General features: G+C 40.5%; 1 pseudogene; it reads right to left on the minus strand.

Annotated features, from left to right (window-relative positions):
• Positions 1-1,117: 1,117 nt before the first annotated feature.
• Positions 1,118-23,940, minus strand: LOC124238665 (40S ribosomal protein SA-like; annotated as a pseudogene).
• Positions 23,941-25,036: the final 1,096 nt, after the last annotated feature.

Here is a 25,036-nt window from a genome sequence, read left to right on the forward strand (position 1 = left end):
AGTCCCACAGGTTCAAACTCCTGGAGAGTTGTCCGGGTCTTGTTCTCTGTATTTCCTGCACCCAGCACAGTGCCTGGCACAAAACAGACCCTCGACATATGTCGGTAAGTTAATTATCCATTTGATGCTCACAACAGCTCTGAAGAGACACTGTTTATCTCCCCAATTTTTCCATTTGCATTATCATTTCCCTTCACCCAAATACCACTGGGAACACCACTAGTTAAACAGATTGTGTTAATTATTTATCAAAGTGAATGCAAACACACCATGAGGAATCACGGAGCATCGCAGTAAGGGATTGTTAGGAAAAAAACCTATCACCGAATTTGGGCTTTGGTTGGGTGACTGAGGGAGGGTCTAAAAAAGCAGGGGTTTCTCTGGATTGGATGCTGTCAGAAAGCAGACGCAATTCTATGACTGGATATCTCAATAAATCATATGTATAGGAAGAGAGCCAGAAGGATAAGGCACAATTAGTAAAGAAGTAGCAGTCACTCATTTTGGCCAACAGAGGGAGTGTTTGGTATCTTGTGGGTGGCGCAGTGACCTTGTATTTATCTGTGCTTAGACAAAGTTATGCAGTGGCCTTGCTTTGTCTCGTTTTATCATAGTCTCGGGGTAACTTTGAGATTGGTATTTGACGAACTTGTTTGTCTAACAGGAAAATAACATGGCCTCCCTGTGAGTCCAGGCCAGCCTCTGAATGTCAGGGGCTACTCTTTGTTTCTTTCTCACTATACCCCTATAATACCATATTTGACTGGCACCGAGTGCCACAGCGCCAGGCTTGTTAGGTACTGGATATACAGCAGTGAACAACACAGACGTGGTCCCTGTCCTCATGGAGATTACGTTTTACAGAGAAGGCTGATATTCCAAAATATTAGGTAATTTGCTGAAAATTCTAATGGCAACTAAGTGGCAGAGGCAGGGCCTGAACTATAGTTTGTCTAACTCTGTACCCTGTGCCCTTACCACCATACAAGACTGCCTGCCCTTCCGAGGCATAAGCCGTCTATTCTTATCCACAGGCTTTTTTTTTAAGAAACTCTTTATTTTTCATCAACCTTATTTCCATTTTCCATTTAAGAGTCTGTGGAAGAACACCTTAAGACTACTCAGTGGTTGTGCCTATTCATTCAGTGGCCTGAGCAGTGGGAGTTGCAGACCAGTCTTCAGTGGTGGGCTGAGCACTCCAGTCTTTAGCGGGAACTGCTGAACAGGCACAGAGGGCACCTGCACCTTCAGGCCAGTCTGAAACCTCAGGTTGAGTAGCAGTAAATTCGGGGCCTGAAACTCCTCCTTGGTCACAGCCTTTTCAGCAGTGGCCTGCCCTTCCTTTTTAGTCTCTTCAGTATCTCTGGAGAAGTAGAGATCAGTCATGGCCTCCATGGGTGTTCACAGGAGATGGTACCACACGAGCACAGAATTTCCCAGGCCAGCATCCACCACATCAGACCGGCTGAGTGAGCTCCCTTCTTGTTGCGTGGAATGGCAATATCCACAAAGCACGGAGGAGAGTCTGTATTACACAGGCCAAGAGTAGGCAAGTTAACATAAGACACCTCTGGGAGAGGCCAGTGGTCAGCCCTGGGATCAGTGACCACCAGAAGACACGGCTCCCTGAAGGCTGCCTTGATCTGGTTAATGAAGATTCCAGGAGTGAAGAACCAGCAATAGGAATGGCTCCAGTGGCAGCACAACTCACCAGCCAGTATTCCTAGAGGACATGACACTGACATCAGCCAAGTTTTCAATGGCAACAATGGCACGAGCTGCCAGCTGAAGCTTCTCCAGGCTTCTCTTCAGATTTATGAGGTAATGCCATCACTTTTCCTTTTGTAGATGTACTTTTCCATTTGGAAGTCAAGGTTGGGGCCACCATCTAAGTGGGTTCTGCTGCAAAGTATTTGAAGACATCCTCCTCCTTCATTTGCAGGACATCAAAGGCTCCAGACACGGTGAAAGTTTCCCTTTAAGTTACAAGAGGGAACTCAGAACAGTGCCATATGGACCCCTCTCTGATTAGTGCTAAAAGGCCACAGGCTTTTGATAAATGAAATACTCATGTGGCAGGAAGTACCTGTATCTTTCTTCTCACTTCCCACCCCTCATATTAAGATCTCCAGATGTCAGAAGTAAGTGCTTAGTGCCACAAGCCTAGGATGAACTTGCTAGGATTAGTCTCAGAGTGGGATAATATTGGCAAATTATACCACGGAGAAACTCATTTTGCAGTTTTTTATTTAATCCTCAAATCTCACCTTGGAAAAATGGGTTCTTTTGTCCTATAGTCCTTACATTCAATGTATCTGTCCTTATTCAAATCTTAGCTTTAGTATGTTTTTACAATCTTAAATTCTGTGTGTTTGACGTTGGTGTTAAAATGGAATTCGTAGAAGGACTAGATGATTGTGACCTTCTAGCACATTACAGGTTCATTTTCCAGATTCGTTATCCACAAACTAATGAAAAGAAATTAGATCAGAATCCATAAAATCTCCTCATACGATTAGGTAAATATAGTTATTGATTTTTACCTCTTTTGTTTTAAATTAAACATAACTTTCTAGTAGATAGATTGAATGAATGTTTTAAAATAGGTAGACTTTTATTAACTTTAAGTATCTTCAATACTTAGCAAGTAGTAAATGCTCAATTAATGTCTGCCAATCAATAAAATTCTGCACAGAACTTTCAAATGTGTAGTGTGATTTTTTCACACTATCGAATGTGACAGCACATTGGGGATACCGGGATGTCTTCGATTGGAGATTAGCACAGGAGAGGTTTATTGGAAGTACACTTGGAATCATCACCTGTGGGAGGGAAGGACCAGAACCACAATTGGGTAGAGGGAGAAGTCGTGCAGCGGGGCAGTCTGAGGGCGGCCATCCCCAACCACAGGGAGCTCTGAAGCTGAGAGGACCATTCAGAGTTTCCCCAGGGGGTTAGGCCTTTGCTCATCCAGGAGTCATTGGATGCGACTGCCCCCGGAAGGAGGCGTAACTTTGGGTGAGGTTTCTGTCTTCAGCCAGGTGGTCACAGAAGTGGGTGAAACGGAGAGCTTCCTGCAGCAGCAGGAATAAGGAGTAAGTCCTTCATTCCTGAAGAGGGTCTGGGCAGCACCTCACAGCTTTCACCACAGAAAAGCAGTGTCTCCTCAAGCTGATACCAGACCCAAGCTTTAAGGGCCTTGCTTCATGTCCAACGTTTGTGACCTATAGACCTTGTGGCCTGAAGGAGTTGCTTTACCTCCCTGAACCTCTGTCTCCTTCTTTCTAAAACCATGAAATAACCCTTACCTCATAAAGTTGTGAGAACAGACTGAGATAAGGTATGTAGAAGCGTTAGCCACAAAAAGAAGTGCTTTGTAAACTGCAAAAAGCTATTGTGGATGGAGGCGTGTGATTCTCAGGTGGAGCTCCTTAACAACAATTGCGTTAAATAGCAAGGAATGGTTTGTATTTGATACATCCAATGTACAGAATTGGAAACATCTCCCTTGCAATCTTCACTATTAGTTTACAATATAAAGAAATTATATTATGATATAAAGAAATTATAAACAAAATAAAATTTGAGTATTCATTTTGTGAAATTCATTCAGTTATAACATGATCTGTGTGTTTATCTCCATGTGTGTTATACTTCAACAAGAAGTTTAAAAGATATAAATAAAATCTCAGGAAATAAATAGAATCCCAAGAAATAAAACAGAAAAAAATAATAAAATTGCAATAGTAATACTTGAGAAATTTCTCCACTTTTGCGAATTCCAAAATATCAGAGATTGAATTTTTAATGTTTTACTGCAATTTTTAAAAGACAGAATCTCTGAATGACTTTTAGCTTTTAGATGTTAGTGATGAGAGAACTACTCCTATAGTCATAGATGAAGAAATATTTTATAAGGATAAATTTTGTAGATATGGTAAAAGAGAAGATGAACAAAGAAAAAACCAGAAATGAACAAATTTAGATGAACCAACATAACTTCCAACAATAAAACTTCATATGCACTGGGTCTCACAGAACTAAGAACCCGGGGATACTCGACTGACATTTTTGCTCTGATCCTTCTTTTCGGCAGTTGCTATCATGTCACTGTCTCAATCGTGCTGAAATCCTCCTCCCCTCCTCCCCTCAGGTGGTCTCAGAGATGGTTGGTGCTCTGTTTTCTCATTTCACCTGTGTAGCAAGAATGCAGAAGACAGCAAAACTGCACTTGTAATGACCAGCCAGTGTGGCGGTGATAGGGAGAATTTGCCTCCCCACGCACTTTAGAAATGAACTTACTTTGCCTAGGTGGACTTTTTTTTCTTTTTAAAGATTTTAGTTTTCCTTTTCTTCCCCAAAGCGCCCCGGTACATAGCTGTGCATTTTTTTTAGTTGTGGGTCCTTCTACTTGTGGCATGTGGGATGCCGCCTCAGCATGGCTTGACGAGCAGTGCCATGTCCACGCCCAGGGTTCGAACCAGCCAAACCCTGGGCCGCCAAAGCAGAGCATGCAAACTTAACCACTCGGCCACAGGGTCAGCCCATGCATGGACATTTTATATCATTTGAAGTTAAGTTTCAGGCGAGATTCCAAGGATGTACAGGGAGTGTAAGTAAGCAGATTTGGATGTCAGAAAAAAGTATTTTCTGAAATGTCTAGGTGTGTAGCTGATTTACTTTAGGATGCTTTTCAGTTGGTTGAAAAGCCTTCCATTTGCTCTCCCACATTGTTATAAAAATTATTGCTATTGAAGAAATAATCCAAGAAATATTTTCCAGAATGTAAGAACATGAATTTACAGATTGAAAGGATCCACCGTATTCCCATCAAAATAGCTGAAAATAAGTACACACTAGAGATTATTTTGTTTTGTTTTGTTTTGTTTTTTGAGGAAAATTAGCCCTGAGCTAACTACTGCCACTCCTCCTGTTTTTTCTGAGGAAGGCTGGCCCTGAGCTAACATTCGTGCCCATCTTCCTCTACTTTATATGTGGGATGCCTGCCACAGCATGCCTTGCCAAGCGGTGCCATGTCTGCACCCGGGATCTGAACCGGCAAACCCTGGGCCGCCAAGAAGTGGAACGTGTGAACTTAACCACTGCACCACTGGGCTGGCCCCCACACACTAGAGATTATTATCATGAGGTTTAGAGCACTGTGATGAAAGGAAGATCCTGGAAGCTTCCAGGGAGATAAAACCAGGTCACATACGGAGGATCAAGCTCACAATAATTTCAGACTTCTCCACAACACCATCAGAAACAAGAAGGCAATAGAGAAATACTTTGAAAATTCTGAAGGAAAATTATTTCCAACCTTGAATTCTATTCTACATCAAACTATCAATAAAGTGTGAGTGTAGAACTGGTATTCTCAGTTTCCCTTCTGAGGAAGTTACTGACAGATATAAACCAAGAAAAAGGAAGAGACAGGACTCAGGAAACAAGAGAGAAGTTTAGCAAAATCCCAAGGTGACAGCTGTGTGCTGCACAGAGGGGTTTCACTCCAGACTGGCTGTGAGAGATTTCTACAAGGAACTAAAAATTGACAACATATGCAGTGTTTCTGAATATCTTGAAGATTTAGACAACTGGGAAAGAGTTGGATTTTGATAAGGAAATACTACAAACAAATTTACACACTAAAATTTGAAAACTTGGATGAAATAGACCAATTCCTCAAAAAGTGCAAACTACCACACCTCATCCAAAATGAAGTAGATAATTTGAATAACCTGATAACTACTAAGGAAATTGAATTTGTACTTTAAAAACCCCACTCTGTCCTAAAAAACCTACAGATATTTCACTGGAGAATTTTACCAAATGTTTAAAGAAAAATTATCAATTCTATTCCAGAAAAGAGAAGAGAAGGGAACGCTTCCCAATTCATTTTATGAAGCTATTATTCCCTTGATAGCAAAACCAGACAAAGACAGTACAAAACAAACCCTTCAGACCAATATCCTCATAAATGTAGATGCAAAAATCCTTAACAAAGTATTAGCAAGTAGAATTCAGCAATATATACAAAGAATTGTACACCATGACTAAGTGGGGTTTATTCCAGGGATACAAGCCTGGTTCAACACTAGAAAATCAATGTAATCCACTATATTAACAGTCTCAAAAAGAAAAATCGCATGATCACATCAATTGATGCAGAAGAAGCATTTGACAAACTCAACACCCATTCATAATGAAAATTCTTAGGAAAATAGGAATAGAAGGGAACTTCTTCAACCTGATAAAGAGCATCAACAAAAAAATCTACAGATAACATTATACTTAGTGGTAAAAGAGTGACTGTTTTCTCTCCTAAGATTGGGAACGAGACAGGGATATTCACTCTCACCACTCTTATTGAGCATAGTGCTGGAAGTTCTATCCAGAGCAGTAAGGCAAGAAAAGGAAATAAGCATACAGAACAGAAAGGAAGAAATAAAACTGCCCTTAAATGCAAAGGACGTGACTGCCTACATGGGTAAATTCCAGAGAATCTACAAAAAAAGAAAAGAAAAATCTGCTAGTACTAATAAGTGAGATCGTTAAGGTCATAGATCCAAGATAAACATTAAAAGTCAATTATATTTATATACACTAGCAATTAACATGTGACACTGAAATTTAAAATACAACACCCTTTACAGTTGCTCAAAAAAGGAAAAACTTAGGTAAATCTAACAAAATGTCCAAAACTTGTATGCTGAGAACTACAAAATGCTGGTGAAAGAAATCAAAGTAGATCTAAATAAGTGGAGAGACACACCCTATTCATGGACTGAAAGACTCAACATAGTAAAGACGTCAATTCTCTTCAAATTAACATATAAATGTAATGAAATTTCGTCAAAATTCCAATAAGGTTTTTTTGTAGATGTAGACAAGATTATTCTAAAATTTATGTGGAAAAGCAAAGGAAAGAGAATAGCTAAAACAATTTGGGGGAAAATACTCAAGTGGGAAGGGGCTGGCCCCATGGCCAAGGGGTTGGGTTCTCGCACTCCGCTTTGGCGGCCCAGGGTTTCGCCATTTGGAATCCTGGGCACAGACATGGCACTCCTCGTCAAGCCATGCTGAGATGGCATCCCACATGCCACAACTAGAAGGACCCACGACTAGAAATACACAACTGTGTACCAGGATGCTTTGGGAAGAAAAAGGAAAAATAAAATCTTAAAAAAAAAAACCTCAAGTGGGAGGAATCTTTCTACCCAATTTCGAGATTTTGTTTTTGGAGCTACAGTACTCAAGATTGTGTGGTGTTGGTGGAGGAACAGACATACAGATCGTTGAAACAGAATAAAGAAACCAGAAATAGAACCCCCAAAATATGCCCAACAATTTTTGACAGAAGTACAAAAGAAATTCAATGGATGAAAGATGGCCTTTTCAAGAAATGGTGCTGAAGCAAGTGGATATCCATCCATAAGGAAAAAAATAAACCTTGACTTAGGTCTCACACCTTCTATAAAAATTAACTCAAAATGGATGACGGATTTAAGATAAAATGTAAAACTATAACACTTTTACAAAAAACTCAGGAGAAAATCTTTGGGATCTAGGACAAGGCAAAGAATTCTTATACTTGGCTCCAAAAGCATGATCCATAGAAGGAAAAATTAGTAAGTTGGACATCAACAGAATTAAAAATTTTGCTCTGTGAAAGACTATGTTAAGAAGATAAAAAGACAAGCTACAGACCAAGAGAAAATATGTGTAAACGATATCTAACTAAGGACTAGTATCTTGGCTATATAAAGAACTCTCAAAACTTGAAAGTGAAAAAGTACTTCAATTAGAAAATGAGCAAAAGATACGAAGAGCCATTTCACTGAAGAGGGCATCTAGTAGTCAAATAAGCAGATACGACAATGTTTAACATCATTAGTGATTAGGGGTATGCAAATTAAAGGCACAATGATATGTCACTTCCCATCAATCAGAATGGCTAAAAAAAGAAGTAGTGATAACACCATATGCTGGCAAAGATGCAGAGAAACTAGATTGCTAGTACACTGCTGGTAGGAACGTAAAATGGTATAGCCACTCTAGAAAATAACTTGGCAGTTTCTTAAAAAACCAAAAATGCAACTACCATACAACATAGCAATTGTACTCCTACACAGTTACAGTGATGAAAGAAAAACTTATATTAACATAAAAACCTGTACACGAATGTTTATACCAGCTTTATTTGTAACAGCCAAAACAACGCAGATGTCTTTCAACAGGTGAGCAATTAAACAAACTGTGTTACATCCACTGCATGAAATACCATTCAGCAACAAGAAGAAATGAATTATTGCACAAACAACAACCCAGATGAATCTCCAGAGAATTATGCTGAGTGAAAAAAGCCAATTCCAAAAGGTTGCATACTGTTTGATTTCATTTATATAACATTCTTGAAATGACAAGATTAGAAAGCTGGAGAACAGATTAGTGGTTGCTGGAAAATAAGATTAAGGCAAAGGGCAGGAGGGAAGTAGGTGCAGTTGTAAAAGGACAACATGAAGGATCCTTGTGGGGATGGAAATGTTCTGTCTTTGGACTGTATCCATGTCAGTCTCAGTGGTGATATTGTACTGTAGTTTTGCAAGATGTTACCCTTGGGGGTGTAGGGGAGGAGGACATTTCCTCTCCCCAAATGGAGGTTCGTCTGGCCGGAGAATGAAGTAAATTCACATGAGACAGAATAGCAAGAGAAAATTAAGCAAAGCTTTACGAGGAACCATGGCCCGGGGCCTTTCTTCCCGAAGGAAGAAAGGGCACCGAAGAAGTGAGGTGCACAGAGTGGTTATATACCCCCAAACAGGGTGTTTCACATGTGATTGAAATGTCCCTCCCACAATAGTCACAAGATTGCCCTGTCGGCACAGTGCTTAATGGACACAGCAGGTAGTGGTTGGCTATCTCGGTGGGCGTAGCAGGAGGCTAGTCAATTGTCTGGAACTGGGTGGTCACAGGTGAGCGCAGCAATCAGTTCCTAGCCTAAGGAAAGATGCTTAATCCTTAAAGAAATGCCAACGTTGGGAGGAGGAGGGAAGTCAGTTACAGGAGGTTACCAGACTAGCACAATAAAATGCAGATTTTAAGTCCTTGCCTTTGGTATTGATTAAGAGTTTTTAGAGAGAAGGTCATCTCCTTTCTTCTTCCTGGTACAGAGAGGGAGACACCTTTTACAGATAGAGATTTACCTTACAAATGTAAACGTGTCCTAACAAAGGGCAAGTTCCATTCCTCAGAGCCTCCTCCCCTGTGCCAGTTTATCAAAAGCAATCAGCCTCAAATAATCCTGATGCCAAAGAGACATATCTTGGGGTGGCCAATTCCAGGTCCCCACAGGGGGAATAGGTTAAAGGGTTCAGGGGACCTCTCTGTATTGTTTCTTAGAACTACCTGTGAATCTCCAATTATCACAAGGTTTTTAAAAGTTTGATTTTTTAAAAAATAGGCCCAGTGGCATAGTGGTTAAGTTCACATACCCTGCTTCAGCAACCTGGGGTTCACCGGTTCAGATCACAGGTGTGGACCTACACACTGCTTATCAAGCCATACTGTGGCAGTGTCCCACATAGAAAATAGAGGAAGATTGGCACAGATGTTAGCTCAGGGCCAATCTTGCTCACCAAGAAAAAAAAAAATAGGATATAAATTTCTATTTGAGGAAAACAACTCCCTGGTTTTATCTTTTGTAGTAACTTTTTTCAGAAGGCTTCAACACTTTCGCCTCATCCTTGGTCGCCTGACTAACCCGTCCACATTCCCCTTCTCCTCACTCTCCTTACCACTAGGAACAACCATGAGACACAATTTTGGCCAGCAGGCTGCAAGAGGAAATCTACTGGGCAATCTTCCAGGAACACTTTAGCTTTCTTAATAAAAAGGCACAGACTCAGTGGGTATGCCATTTTGCCCTCACGCTTTGCTCCTTTGCCCTTCTCTCTGCTTCCTGTCTGAATTGCAAATGTGATGCCTGGGGGCACAACAGACATCTGCTGACCAGAAGGCAACAAGTGCCATCATGCGAAGGAAGAGGAGGCAGAGAGCTGGAAGGAGCCCTGTCTTGGCTGTGTTATAATGCACAGGCATCAACCCTGGACCGTCCACCTTTAGAGTTCTTTCTTTTTAGGGAAAAATCCCACTTGATTGGTTTAAGCCATTGTTGGCCAGGTTGTCTATTATTGTCATCGAACATATTTCTACCAGATTGCTCACTCACAGGGGATTCTCAGCAGGGCTGATATACTTGCCTACCCTCCAAGACTATTGTCAGGATGAAAAGCATGAAGCTGTTTAGTATTCTTTGTGTGTTTCCCAAACCAAATTGCTGATACTGCCTTTTCCTTTCTTCTTTCTCTATGGTATTTTATGTTTCTTATTCTCCTCAGCTTGGCCTGAATTTGTATTATCATCAGACTCTTGCCAGGCGCTCTAATTGAATTGGGCTTTGTTGCAGCTCAGACAGCTCGGAATTTTTTAATGGTCTTCCTAAACCATTCTGGCCAGGGGCAGCCCCTCCCTTCTTCGACCTCACAGCCCTTAGTGTCTGCACCTCCCAATTGCCAATTCATCATGCACTGCCCGGTGACACTTTTCATGCGGCTGCCAGAGAATAATTGATGTTTAGAGCTGGAAGGGACACTAAAGATCATCTTCTCCAGCCACCTCAGTGCATGTGAATTGTGGCTTACCGCTTGGATTTTTCTTTACCTCTTCAGGGGTTTACAGTTTATCATCCCAACTGGATCTTAAGCTCCTAAAGAAAAGAAAGATAAAGAATAAATATTTGTTGAGTTACTTGCTACTGTTACCAGAACATTGGGTTTTTATTGTCCCCCAGGATGGAAATCAGGAGACACAACAGATGGGAGTAGAAAAGTGAAAGTTTATTAGCTTGTGCACAAGGGAGGCACAAGGGGGCCTGTGGGAAAGGAAAGGGCAAGTGACTGACTAGTTAGGGAGCAGGATTATGGGGGTTTTATTAGGCGAAGGCTGAGGAGGAGTGCCTGTAGAGTGTAGTATCATGGCTTGTGGAGATGGGGTTTTCCTTGCGCTTGCGCTGTTGTTCGACACGCCACCACGTGCATTGCATGTATCATTAGCACGCTAGCTCTCCACCCCTGAGTGTGATTTTTACTATGGTAATGAGGCTAGGATCACCTTCACATGACTCCTAGGTGCTAGGGGCCATGTGTAAGCCCAGGAAAGTGCCCAAACTGCGGAATGTGGATCTTGGTGGCCTCTACCTGACTCTCCTAACATATTAATTGGTTAGAGGCCTTATCTTGTTAGGCCAGAGTCCTTGCAGATGGCCCTGTCTCACAAGACAGACATCTTACACTCACTAATTTAATTTTCACAACAGTCCTGTGAAGTGGGTATTAATCCCCATTCGACAGGTGGAGGAACTGCTCAGAGAGGTTGTTACTTAGCGAGGGTGCAGTACCTGGAAGGAGGGGAAGCCCAGATGCTAACTTAGGTCTTAAGATATTTAAGTGTCTTTAACCTCCTTTCAGGCTGCTCAATCACTTGATTGGATTTTGCCTTTTGAGGTTCTTCAGTCTTTAAATTTCAAGAAATTCTGCATTCTGTTCATAGGATTTCTCTCTAGTAAGAGATTTAAAATATATATATGATATTGTGATTTATAATACGAAATTCATATTTGGTCTTCACGCCCAGACACAGAGCTTCTAAAACCCTCGTAAATTCCTAAGTGATAAGAGGAATAAGAGCATCTTTTGTCCCAATGAGATGACTCTGCGTGGGCTCCTGGATGGGCCCTGGATGTGGGCTGGTCACCACAAATACCAAGCCGTGATCAGAAGCTTAGGATCTGCAGTCCCCCATCCCCCACCCCATCCTCCAGAGAAGGGAGACGGGCTGGAAATGGAGTTAATAATTGATCGTGCCTACGTGAGGAAGCCTCCATAAAATCCCAATAGTAAGGGGTTTGGAGAGCTCCCAGGTGGGTGAAGGCATCCACGTACCAGGAAGGTGACACACCCCAACTTCATGGACAGAAGCTCCTAAGCTCAGGATCCTCCCAGACATCGCCCTGTGGATCTCATCTGGCTGTTCATCTGTATCCTTTACGGTATCCTTTAATAATCTGGTAAATGTAAGTAAATGTTTCCCTGAGTTTTGTGAGCTGCTCTAGCAAATTAATGGAACCCAAGGAGGGGTTTGTGGGAACCTCAGATTTGTAGCCAAGATGGACAGAAATTGTGGGTAACCTGGGGACTTGCTACTTGATATTGACCTCTGAAGTAGGGTGGGGGCAGTCTTGTGGGACTGAGCCCTTAGACTGTGGCTTCTGATGCTACCTCCAGGTAGACAGTGTCAGAATTGACTTAAATTATAGGATACCAAGCTTGTGTCCTGGAGAACTGCTTGGTCTGGGGGAAAATCCCTGTACATTTGGTGACCAGAAGTGTTACAAGTGTGGCGTAGTATGAGAGTGAAGCTGAAACACAGGAGAACTGTAGGTTCATCCAACTCAACATCTAATAACCACAGAAGATGTTGGTTCTTTGTGCTAACGTTAACATTTTTTAATGCAGTGCTGATAGAACAAAATTATACTATTTTTTGTTATTGGAAAATTGTTAGATATCTGTCATGATAAAATTTGATAGCAAAAATACATGTATCAAGTTAATGCAAAATAGTTTTTGTTCAGTCTTAACAGCAGCAAACAGAAGTGCTTTGCAGAGAATAACTTCGTAAGCTATTTGAGAAAACGCACTGCACTAAGACGAAAGTAATAGAAAGAAATATTTAGAGAAATGAAATTTAGTAGTTCCAAGATTCAAATAAATGTCAACAACTTTGGATTCCATTCAATAAACCAATTGTATGTTTATTTTTCATCTGAAACATTCCATATTTTAATCTGAGCCTGGAAGGTTTTTAATTTGAAGTTTGAAGCCTTTCAGTTGCTTTACTTTCTTTGAGGAAGATTAGCCCTGAGCTAACTACTGCCAGTCCTCCTCTCCTTGCTGAGGAAGACTGGCCCTGAGCTAACACCCATGCCAATCTTCCTCTACTTTATATGTGGGACGCCTACCACAGCATGGCTTTGCCAAGCGGTGCCATGTCCGCGCCTGGGATCCGAACCGGCGAACCCCAGGCCACCGTGAAGCGGAACGTGCGCACTTAACCGCTGTGCCACTGGGCCGACCCCTAGTTGCATTACTTTCTTGCAGAACTTCCTTAACACTAGACTGGCGATTAAAATGAGGTGTAATTTTCTTTTAACACCATTGCTATTGTTTAGGTAACAAGAAAAATATTAGATAGTTGGATTTGAAGAAAACAAGCCTGTAGCTGTTATCCATCTCTGATATAAGCCACGTTTGATTTTGGAAGTGTACAGATAATTTGTTCACTTTTTAAAAACATATAGGGGCCAGCCCCGTGGCCAAGTGGTTAAGTTCTCACACTCCACTTCAGCGGCCCAGGGTTTCTCGGGTTCGGATCCCGGGCACGGACATGGCACTGTTCATCAAGCCATGCTGAGGCGTGTCCCACACACCAGAGCCAGAGGCACTCACAGCTACAGTAAGTAACTATGTACTGGGGGGCTTTGGGGAGAAGGAAAAAAAAATGGTTCGCAACAGATGTTAGCTCAGGTGCCAATCTTTAAAAAAATTTTTTAACAAAAGTGTAATTTTACATTTCTGCATTTTAAAAAGAGCTTGGTCATAATTTTAGATGCATGCTTTTAATTAATGCACTTGTACATGTCACCTTTGGGAACATACCTCTGCCTGTATAATCTCAGATATTTATAACTTTCTGATTATATACTGCTTAAATCTGTGAACTCAAGATACTGCTGTGAATATCAATTTTTTAAAAAAACCACCATAGGCTATGGTAATTGGTTGTACATGCTTAAAATGTTAACCAAAAATAAGTAAATAAATGTATCTAATAGGCTCATGTGTATTGTGAGGCCCCAGGAGGCCACACAGGCCTCTAGGCAGGTGAACAATTATACCTGTTAACTGGAAGCCTCAGAGGACAAGGGTGATACCTACCCCACCTTTGTGTCCATCGGGTTGAACGTGGTAGAGGCTAACAAACATTTGAAAGATGAATGAATGAATGAATGAATGAGTGAATGGGTTTCCTTTAAGGCCAGTCAGGTGACTCAGACCTCTCTGAGTTTCTCCAGATTGCTAGCAAATGTTTTGCCCAAAGTAGAAAACATTTACTGATTGGCACGACTGTTAAAAGAAAGAAAAGGAGAAGCCTCCTTTGTCTTTCTCACCAGGCTGCACGGTGGTTCTCGGTGTTCTGGAATATGCATTTTCCAGCTAGCTTGTCACAGGCACCGTGGTGTGTCCCAGGCACTGGGCAAACTAGACATGCCCTGTGCACCAGCCATTCCACCCCTGACCCTTGCCTTTTCTTTGAACCTATAACAATTTGTTAAACAATTACTTTATAATATTCCTCTGTTAAAAATAACATTTTAAAAAGATAGGATGATGTATTGCTTTGATAATGAGGAGAAAAAATTGAAGAAACCTAAATGTATGGATTCTGCTCCTATTTTCTCTTCTCCCACTTGATTCATAAAGGAGCTTATAATTTATCAGGGAGGTCTCAAACTGCTGTGCCATACCAAATCCAATCCATGGAAATTTTTGACAGCCTAACACTGGCTTTTTAAAAATTGAGTTAATTTCTTCATCACATTATATTCTTAGTTACAAGCAAGAGAAACTGACTCTGGCTTATTTAGCAGAAAGGAATTTGTGAACATGCTTTTGTTGGGCCCCAGAATCCAAAGGAGGATGGAAAAGCAGACTCAGGCCATGCAGCCAGGAACACCACCCAAAATCACACAGCAGAGCCAACTTATCCGGTCAAGACTGCACAGACATCACTCTCACGGGACACACACTGCAGCCTGCACTGCAGACACAGCTGCTGCTGCTAGCACTGCTGTCCCTGCTCCCACTTGGCCACCATAGGCTTCCTGTAGTCCCTGCTTCTTTGCATCACTGGCTCAGAAGCTCAAGGCAGACACCTCTGATCAGCAGAGCCTGGATCGTGTGAGTGGATGAAGAGACTGGGCGGTAACTATCGATGGAGGGAGTTGAGCCACCACCTGCCACTATCCTGTCCCTTGCCTGCTCATTTTCAAATAACTCCCTCCTATGCACCCACCTTTGCCCCTTCCAAGTTTAGAATCCCTAAACAACCTTAGTAATTTGTGCATTCGTTGCCAAAATTAACACGGTTGGAAGCACTGAGAAGTCTAATAACCAGCTGCTCTTAGTAAATATTTATTAGACCACTTTTAGACAGTGGTAATAGGTTCAATTAATATTTATGAATGTAAAATAGAAAGCCCTAAATGATCATGACTGCACTCTTCCAGTATTCCTTTAAGATTCAGAATTAACTCCTGAATAGAGTCTGCAAGTGCCTTGAGAAGCCAATTAAAGTCTTAATCCCTATATGGAGTGATTTTCTTTCGCCTGCATCATTGTTCAGGCTCACTGTTTCCTGGTCCATCAGCTACACTGTCAACTGTGGCCCCTCTCCAATAACCTTTAATCCATCTAACAGTCAGCGATCCAACAGCTCAGTGAAAATTTGCTTGAGTCCAACAAATTCATGGATACATTCATTAATTTTCTCAAAAAAGCTTCCAAAAGGGCAAGTCATGGCCCAGAATATGATATTTATTTGTCATTTGCTTGGCATGTAGTCACATACCTTAATTTCACGTACAAGGAAATACTTTTAGCGGAAAGCACTTTTATTTTGGTTCAGAACACAACAAACTCATCCTCTAAAACCCTAACAATTAATTTATTGCTGAAATTTAGAGGTTTTTCAATAAAACCCATCCATGGCAGTAAAAATCATAGACAATAAAGAATTTCTGCACATGCTAAATTCCAGAAGACTAAACTGTCAGATTTAAACTCCATTTATACTTAATGAGCATGGACTATTTGTCAAGCACTGTTCTGGATAAGGTTACAAACATTATCTTTACTGTTGCTACAAACCCCTGAGGTAGATTTAATCCCACTTTACTGATGAGGAAAGCAAAGCTCAAGGTCTATGGGACTTAGAAATCACAAAGTTAGTAAGTGGTAAAGCCAGGATCTGAGCCTGGCTTCTGGTCCAAATCAGCTCTCTGCCTCAGCAGAGTGATCCAGGATGAGAAAGAGTTTCAGCATGAAAGTGTAGCTAAGGTAGACTAAGCTTTAGGCGGAGGTGTGTCACCTCTAGCAATTCTTCCCTGATTAAAATATCATGGATTAAGCTAATGATGAATCCAAATTGCTGGGATTTCATTGAGACACTATAATTTGGCATCCTGTCATTCACAACCGAGTTGAAAGGAAGGACATGTCCAAAGCAAGTGAGTGTTTCACGTAATGAAATCATGCCCCCAGGTGATGAAGGATGCTGGATACAAATTTCTTCATGTCTCAATGCATAGGTTTAGAAGGCAAAAAACAAATAAAATAAAACCACATATAAAATAATGATGTAGAAAAATTGTCTTGCAATGCCTCATGACTACATAATTGGACAGTCTATGGCTGGGGTAGATATTTGGAGTCTTTTTTTTTAATCTTCTTCTTTAATCTCGTTATTCTTTGTCAACATAAGTAAGTCGGGACTTGCAGATTAGACCCTAGGGCGTGTCCAAGGGTCTATTAGCGTGACTCCCAGGGCAATCTGGGTAACATATGCTTGCTCTAACTCCACAGCATGGAATTCAAGGTTATATCTGGCCCAAACTATTTTTGCTTGGAGAGTTTGAGTGATGAACAAGCAGTTTATTCAGAAGTATGAGTATTGTATGTTCTGCTACTGCAAACCTAATGTATGTCCTGTGACTCTGGGATAAATGAGGTACACCTGGCCCGGTGCAGTTGCCTCCAGTATGTATTCAAGCAAGACCACATCCTAGACTTCTTTAACATCGTGTATGTAAGACTATGTCTGAAGGGGGCAGCTGAGCTTTGAAAGGTCTGACATGAGCCTCATTTGCTCAGACTTACCATCCTCAAGTGTGCATCTGCTGGTGTGGCCCTTTGAGGGATCCTCAGGTGACAGCACTTCTGTCTGTTAACAGGAAGTGAGGGCTGATCTTTCTGCTGTGTACCGCTCTGACTTCCTGCTGAACCTTTAAATATGCAAACCTTGTTTGATTTACCCAAGTGATGTCTTCATCTGGTTGTTCAGTCAACCTGAGCCTATTATTCTCATTTGTCGGAATAGTATGTGTGCAGAGCTAAACGTCTAAAATAATTCCAAGATCTTTGATTGCTGATTAAAGATTCCTTTCAAAGGAGGTGGGTAGATTTATTGTGAAACTGATGCTCAGTGATGGTTCTCATCCTTGACCAAAATGTAAGGCTCACAGGAACCTGCAAGAAAGGATCACTTTCTATCACATCCACCTAAAATTATACCCTTTTAGACATATGACATATACTTAAACTAAGTTCTGCTAAGTAACTCACATAGAAAAGAAAGTCTAGGGCAAAACAGGCATAAAAATTTATGAAATGTGAAATGTGCTGCAGCAGTAAAACTTCCAGGAGAGTCTGTAGCAACAGAGCCTGACATCCTTTTGTATGTAATATCTTGATATGCTATATATGAAAGGAAAAAACCAAAAGTAATGTGATGCTAATTTGAAGATCTAGTTATAGATCTTTAGGAATTAATAATCTCTGGAAAATACTTTTATCTGCAATATGTGACGTTAACATATTTTTAGGGACAATGTAGATTTTTTTGGATACATTACTCCTTGACATAATTTAGCTATTTTAAGGTTGATACAGATATTTGGTAAGCTTTTTCTCTCAGTCATTTTCTGCTTTCTGTAATGCACCAACGCCGCTGTTCTGTAGTAGGGAGGGTTGAGTCACAAAAAGAACACAGTTCCTCTGACAGGGTCTCATGGCGAGACAATGGGACTCCATCACTTAACCTTCTGGTTTCCACTCCTCCACATATAATTAAATTAGTCAACCTGCCTTATCTTGGAACTACCAGTTAGGTCAGTTTTATTTTTTTTTGAGTCTGGGGAGTAAGTTTTAAAAAAATGTTTTAAAGTAAACTCTTTGTTGAAATGCAACGTCCACAGAAAAGCACACAGATTTTAAATTGTATAGTTTGATGAATTTTCACAAACTGGACACCCATGTGTAAACAGTGCCAGTCAAGAATAATGACCCCAGACACCCGCTTTGCACCCCAACCCCAAGAGGTGAGCACTCTCCTGACTTGTATACTATAGATTACTTTTACCTGTCTTTGAACTTTATATAAATGGAAATGTACATGCATATGTTTGGGTCTGGCTTCTTCCACTCAACATTACGTTTATGAGATTCATCTGTAACAATAGCTTGTTCATTCTTGTTGAATATACCATAATTTATTTATTCTATTATTGATGGATTAGAGGTTGCTTTTAGTTCAGGGCTATTATGAACATTCTTTGGTGAGCATATCTGTGCATTTCTGTTGAGGATATATGTAGGTATTGGATTGTCGGGTCCTAAGGCCTCACTTGGTATTGGCTATCTCTTTGTTCTGGTAGGTTTAATAGTGTGCTGGAGTTGGCTCATACTGACTCTCAGGATCCAATGGTTAAATTTTGAGAGCTGGTTGTTAAACAAAACCATTATTAAAAATTAAATTATATATACTTAGATAAGTTATACTAAAACAAAGGTAATAAGTATTCAAAATACACCACCTCCTATTATTTTACTACATTTGACTATCACCTATACTGTTAAGGTTATTTACATCACTGTAGCTGTATGGTGGAAATACTATGTAATGGTGCGCTGCTGTTCATCTCTTCAGCAATATCACGTGACAAATAGAAATGGCGAGCAATAGGATATATTCGTAAGTCATTTGGTGTAAACCTAATTCGGCCTGACTTTATTTTTCCAAAAGGGCCTGACATGGCCACTGAGCATGCATTGTATATCTGCTTTAAACATTTCCTACGGCAAGAACAAATGCCCTTAAGATAAAGGTGCAGCTTCCCGTGACATTGGCATTTCCTTAAGGATAAGCATCTTTCCTTAGGCTAGGAACTGACTGCTGCACTCACCTTTGACCACCCAGCTCACCCGTGACCACCCAGCTCGAGACAGCAGACCTGCCACCCTGCTGTGTTCACCAAGACAGCAGACTTACCTGCTGTGTCCATCAATCGCTGTGCCGACAGAGCAGTCTCACAACTATTGTAAAAAGGACATTTCAATCCTATGTGAAACTTCCTCTCTGGGGGTATATAACCACTCTGTGCACCCCACTTCTTTGGTGCCCTTTCTTCCTTCGGGAAAAAAGACCCTGGGCCATGGTCCTCACATTTTAGCTCAGAATAAACTCACCCAAATTTTCATTTATAGATTGGTTATGGATTATTTTCATAGACACATGGGTAGCTTGAAATTGACCACAGTGGCGTCTACACCTTGGGAACTGGGACATGCTGCTGATCAAGGCTTGATTTATTGTTTTGTTGATTTATATAGACTTAAGAAAGTGATGGGGAAAACGTTAATAATGCAGATTAAACACAAAAGTACCATGTTTCTAGCTGATATGTTGTGAATAACTCAAAAAAAATTATTAAAGCCTGGTTAAATTACGACCTTAGATAAGAATACAAGAGAAAAGCTAAAATCAACAAAAATATTCTGTAAGAATCAATTGGCTATATGGAATTTACCAGAAAGAATATTGTATTTTTTATTATTATTTGTCAATTTGTATTACACACACATAATGTACTTTTTTTTCCTCTGGAAACCCAATTGTCAAACATTAACCAGCACATCTCCAGTTACAGTGCTATCTGTGACACTGCGATTTGAGTTTACTTTCCCTGGTGACTAAGGAGGTTGAATGTGAAGGGGAAGAAAATTTGCCACCCCCAAAATGTGTCTCTAACCTGAAGATTATTTTAGGCTGATTTTTTTTTTTTAAAGATTTTATTTTTTTCCTTTTTCTCCCCAAAGCCCCCCAGTACATAGCTGTATATTCTTCGTTGTAGGTCCTTCTAGTTGTGGCATGTGGGACGCTGCCTCAGCGTGGTTTGATGAGCAGTGCCACGTCCGCGCCCAGGATTCGAACCAATGAAACACTGGGCCGCCTGCGAACTTAACCACTCAGCCATGGGGCTATTTTTCTTTATGGTATGAGATAGAAGCGAAGATTTATTTTTCTTCCAGATGGACATCTAATTGGCCCAGAATCACTTGTTGAAAAGACCATATTATTTTTAAGAAATAAAAGACTCAGAAAGTTTTTCTTGTCACCTCCCTATTAACTACCTAAAAGAATTTAGATAAATGGCCTTTAACAGGAACAGAGCTATCACCAGAGATATCTACAAAGAGCATGGGTAAAACGTAGGGGAGACTGGGCAGGGCCTAGAGATTGGAGTCCTCTCCATGTCCCATTGTCTCTGCCAACATTTGTTTACCAAACATTTGCTTTTCCATCTCCATGTGAATTGTCTTTCTCCCCTTTGAAGTTCTACCCCTGACTACCCCCAACTTCCTCTTTTGTCTTTAGCTGAAGATGATCCTTACAGTGGTGGCTTCAGCCATTTTGGCAAGTTACTCAGTTTTCCTGGGTCTCGCCCATGTATATGTTACCAAGCAAGTCCTCACGACCTAATGCACACAGAAGCCAATACCATGGTGCACTGGCCTTTGAAAGAAGCAGCAGTTTATTACGCAGTCAATTGGTGAGGAGACAGAAGGATAAGCTCTCAACTCTGTCTCCTTGATCCAGGGCTTGGGGCACGATTTATGGGATGAAGGGCAGTGTGGGCTGAAGTGTGAAGATAGATGATTGGAGGTGAGGAGAGGTGAGATAATTGATGATCTGCACAAGCATAGTTAAGCTTCATGGCTCTTCATAGGATGTATGTTCACAAAACAGTGGTGTTAGCATGATCTGAGGCTGGGGTTTTCAGCCCTTTCACATCAAAAAGATCACTTTTTGGGCACTTGTGCAGGCCCACTTGATGGGTTGGTGGTCTCAAGTGACCTGAACTGGACAAGCTGTCTCAGTTCCTGAGAAGCCACTCTTATTTACTCTGTTGATGAGGCGAGGTCAGTTGAACTAGTCCTAGAGGGACCGTGGTTACATATACATATTACTAAACTTCGATTTTCTCCTGTTCGCTCATCAGTTTAATTCTTAGACCAGCCACAGGAACCTAGAAGGGCAGAGGAAAATTCCTTCCTCCCCTACAAACACATTTCATGAGTTTATTGGTTACTAGAATATCTTTTTTTGAGAAGTCTCTATTAAGTCTTTTGCCCTTTTTTTTTTATTCTGTTCTCTTATTTGTAGGAATTCTTTACGTATTCTTAATAAGAGTCCTTTACTGAATATGGGTATTGCAAATATTTTCTTCTGGTGTGATTTGCCTTTTCATTCTCTTTTTTTGTTTTGTTTTGTTTTTGAGGAAGATTAGCCCCGAGCTAACATCCGCCACCAATCCTTCTCTTTCTGCTGAGGAAGATTGACCCTGAGCTAATATCTGTGCCCATCTTCCTCTATTTTATATGTGGAACACCTGCCACAACATCGCTGGATAAGCAGTGCATAGGTCTTCACCCAGGACCGAACCAGCAAACCCCAGGCCGCTGAAGTGGAGCCTGTGAATCTAACCACTACTCCATTAGGCAGGCCTCTGCCTTTTCATTCTCTTAATGGTGCTTTTTGTGTAGAAAAATTCTTAATTTTCATTTAGTACAATTTCTCAACCTTTTCATTTGTGGTTAGTGCCATTTGTGCCAGGTCTGAGAAAAATTTGCTATCCCTTAGTTGTCTATGTTTTCTTCTAGAAGATTTACTGTTTTACCTTTCACGTTTAGATCTACAAGCCACATGGAATCTATTTTTCTTTATGGTATGAGATAGAAGCGAAGATTTATTTTTTGTCCAGATGGACATCTAATTGGCCCAGAATCACTTGTTGAAAAGACCATCCTTTCACCGTTGCACTTCAGTATTCTTTTTATCATAACCAAGGAGCTGTCTGTGTGTGAGTCTTAGAGGACAAGTTTTTTAAAAATCAATTGTAAGACTATTTTAAAGGTATTTTACTACCCCAATCATCTTAATAATTCATCCAGAAGAGATTTTATTTCAGATGGTTAGGGGATAACCAGTTTCACCTCAAATTACAAATGTTTATTGATTCCTACTATGAGCAAGACTCAGGGCTAGCAGCCCCTGAGAGTGTACCCCTCCAAAATCACCTCTATACACTCAGTCCCTTTATTCTTTTCTCTTTTTCAAAGACATTGACACTGAAAATCATAAAAATAAGCATTTCTATGAATGTCTTTCTTTTCTAGATATTTACCATTAGATCTTTTGATAACTTTGCAAACTGTTTTCTGTCATAATATTCTTTTATTGTGGTAACATTGGTTTATAACATTATATAAATTTCAGGTGTCCATCCTTATATTTTGATTTCCATGTAGATTACATCCTGTTCACCACCCAGAGACTAGTCACAGTCCATCACCACACGTGTGCCTAAGCACCCCTTTCACCCTCCTCCCTCCCCTCTTCCCCTCTGGTAACCACTAATCCAATCTCTGTTGCTGTGTGTTTGTTTATCATGGTTTTTATCTTCTACGTATGAGTGAGATCATATGGTGTTTGACTTTCTCCCTCTGACTTATTTCACTTAGCCTGATACCCTCAAGGTCCATCCATGTTGTCACAAATGGCCGGATGTCGTCATTTCTTATGGCTGAGTAGTATTCCATCGTGTATACATACCACATCTTCTTTATCCATTCGTCCCTTGATGGGCACCTAGGTTGCTTCCATGTCTTAGCTATTGTGAATAATGCTGCAGCAAACATAGGGGTGCATGAATATTTATACATTCATGTTTTCATGATCTTTGGATAAATACCCAGCAGTGGAATAGCTGGATCATATGGTAGATCTATTCTTAATTTTTTTTAGGAATCTCCATACTGTTTTCCATTTTCTGTCATAATATTAAAGCAAAATTAAAACAATTTCTTTCATAAAATTAAAGCAAATTCTGATAATGCATTCAGATTATCTATTGATCAGTCAATATTTACTTATATAAACTCATGAGAAAGAGTAGATTTACTTGTCAATAAAGAGTGATTGTGTTTTTTGAAAAGAGAGAATAACAGACTTTGTTGACCATGACAATTTGGTTGTTCCCATTTACAGGATAACACACCTTAGAGGTGTAACCACCATCTCATTAGAGCCAGTTCAAACAGACCCTGTCTCTTATCAACAGAGTGATTAAGAATTGTTTTTCATGGGGCAGGCTCTGTGGCTGAGTGGTTAAGTTTGCGTGCTCCGCTGCAGCGGCCCAGGGTTCAGATCCTGGGCGCGGACATGGCACCACTCGTCAGGCCACGTTGAGGCGGCGTCCCACGTCCCACAACTAGAAGGACCAGCAACTAAGATATACAACTGTGTACAGGGGAAGTTTGGGGAGATAAAGCAGAAAAAAAAAAAAAAGATTGGCAACAGTTGTTAGCCGAGGTGCCAATCCTTAAAAAAAAAAAAGGAAGATTGGCAACAATTGTTAGCCCAGGTGCCAGTCTTTAAAAAAAAACAAAATTGTTTTCCAGAAAATTCACAGAGTCGTGTAGCCAGAGCATGTGCAGAAGAAGAAATCTTGACCTGAAGTGACCATGAATCCAAAGGTTCTTGTCCGCACAGAACCAAAGGGCCAAGACGTGACTGAAACTGAAAAGTGGGCCTCTCACCGGAAGTGAGGGTCCGTCATCCCGGAAGAGCTGGTGTTAAAACTCCTTCCGCCCTCACCATGCATGCTTAAAAGTGGGCCTCTCACCGGAAGTGAGGGTCCGTCATCCCGGAAGAGCTGGTGTTAAAACTCCTTCCACCCTCACCATGAATGCTTAAAACCTCACCGTGAATGCTTAAAGCCCTTCAATTAAAACGTATCCCACCAGCATTTCCGCATGCCAGCCTGCTCTCCCTAACCTCTTAAAATTCACCCCAAATCCTGAATTGGGGAGACAGCTCTGAGAGCTCATCTCTCCTGTCTCCTTGCAGATCGGTCTTGTAAATAAGGCTACTTTTCTTTTCCCAAAAGTTGATGCCATAATTAATTGGCTTTTTTATGTGTATTGGATAGGAGGACCCCATTTTTGTACACTAACAGAAGTAACTAAAATAAATAAAACCCATTCAGGAAGAACATACGAATGAGAAAATAATTTCTTATATAAAGACATTAATTTCTTAATTCTGTTATTGATTCTGTTGTTCAGAAAGAAAGAGCCGGATATTGCAAATACATGTGTGAAGCTCTTTACACAACAATAGATAGTAAATTTCTGTTCTTTCAGTCGAATTGTAGAAGGGGCCTAACCTCCCACTAGAGGGCATCTTTATCCCATTTGGTCTTTTGCACAGTAAATAACAGCAACCAATCTTTTGTTAATGTTGTTCCATTACCTTTTAACTACACCTGACCCTAAGGAGAAAGTTGTGAATGATCCTGATGTTAAAAGAACTTTTAGAAACACACACACATGCAAACACACACACACAATCTTTTTCACTAACAATTCCAGTATTAACAACTGTTATTGTTATGAAATAGTTTTTGGAACAAATTGTCATTCTTCCTTATCCCCTCTTTTCCACAAAAAAAGCCCCTTTCAATATGGACAGCCTGAATATAATCAACATCAAAATATATTTATTATATAATTTGTTATATACTTTATAAAATAGAGTATTATATCAATGGAAAAAATCACAAAGGAAAAGATGAGAATACATTTGACTCCATACAAAAATTAAGTATTTAAAAAGTATAAACAAAATTGAACTGCAAATAACAAACTAGAAAAATAATTGTCACAAATATAATTGTCACAAATACGTAGAATGAGTTAACAGCCTTAATACCTATGAACACCTCATGCAGATGCATAAA

The sequence above is a fragment of the Equus quagga genome, chromosome 4, assembly GCF_021613505.1.
Source record: "Equus quagga isolate Etosha38 chromosome 4, UCLA_HA_Equagga_1.0, whole genome shotgun sequence".
NCBI classification, from domain to species: domain Eukaryota; kingdom Metazoa; phylum Chordata; class Mammalia; order Perissodactyla; family Equidae; genus Equus; species Equus quagga.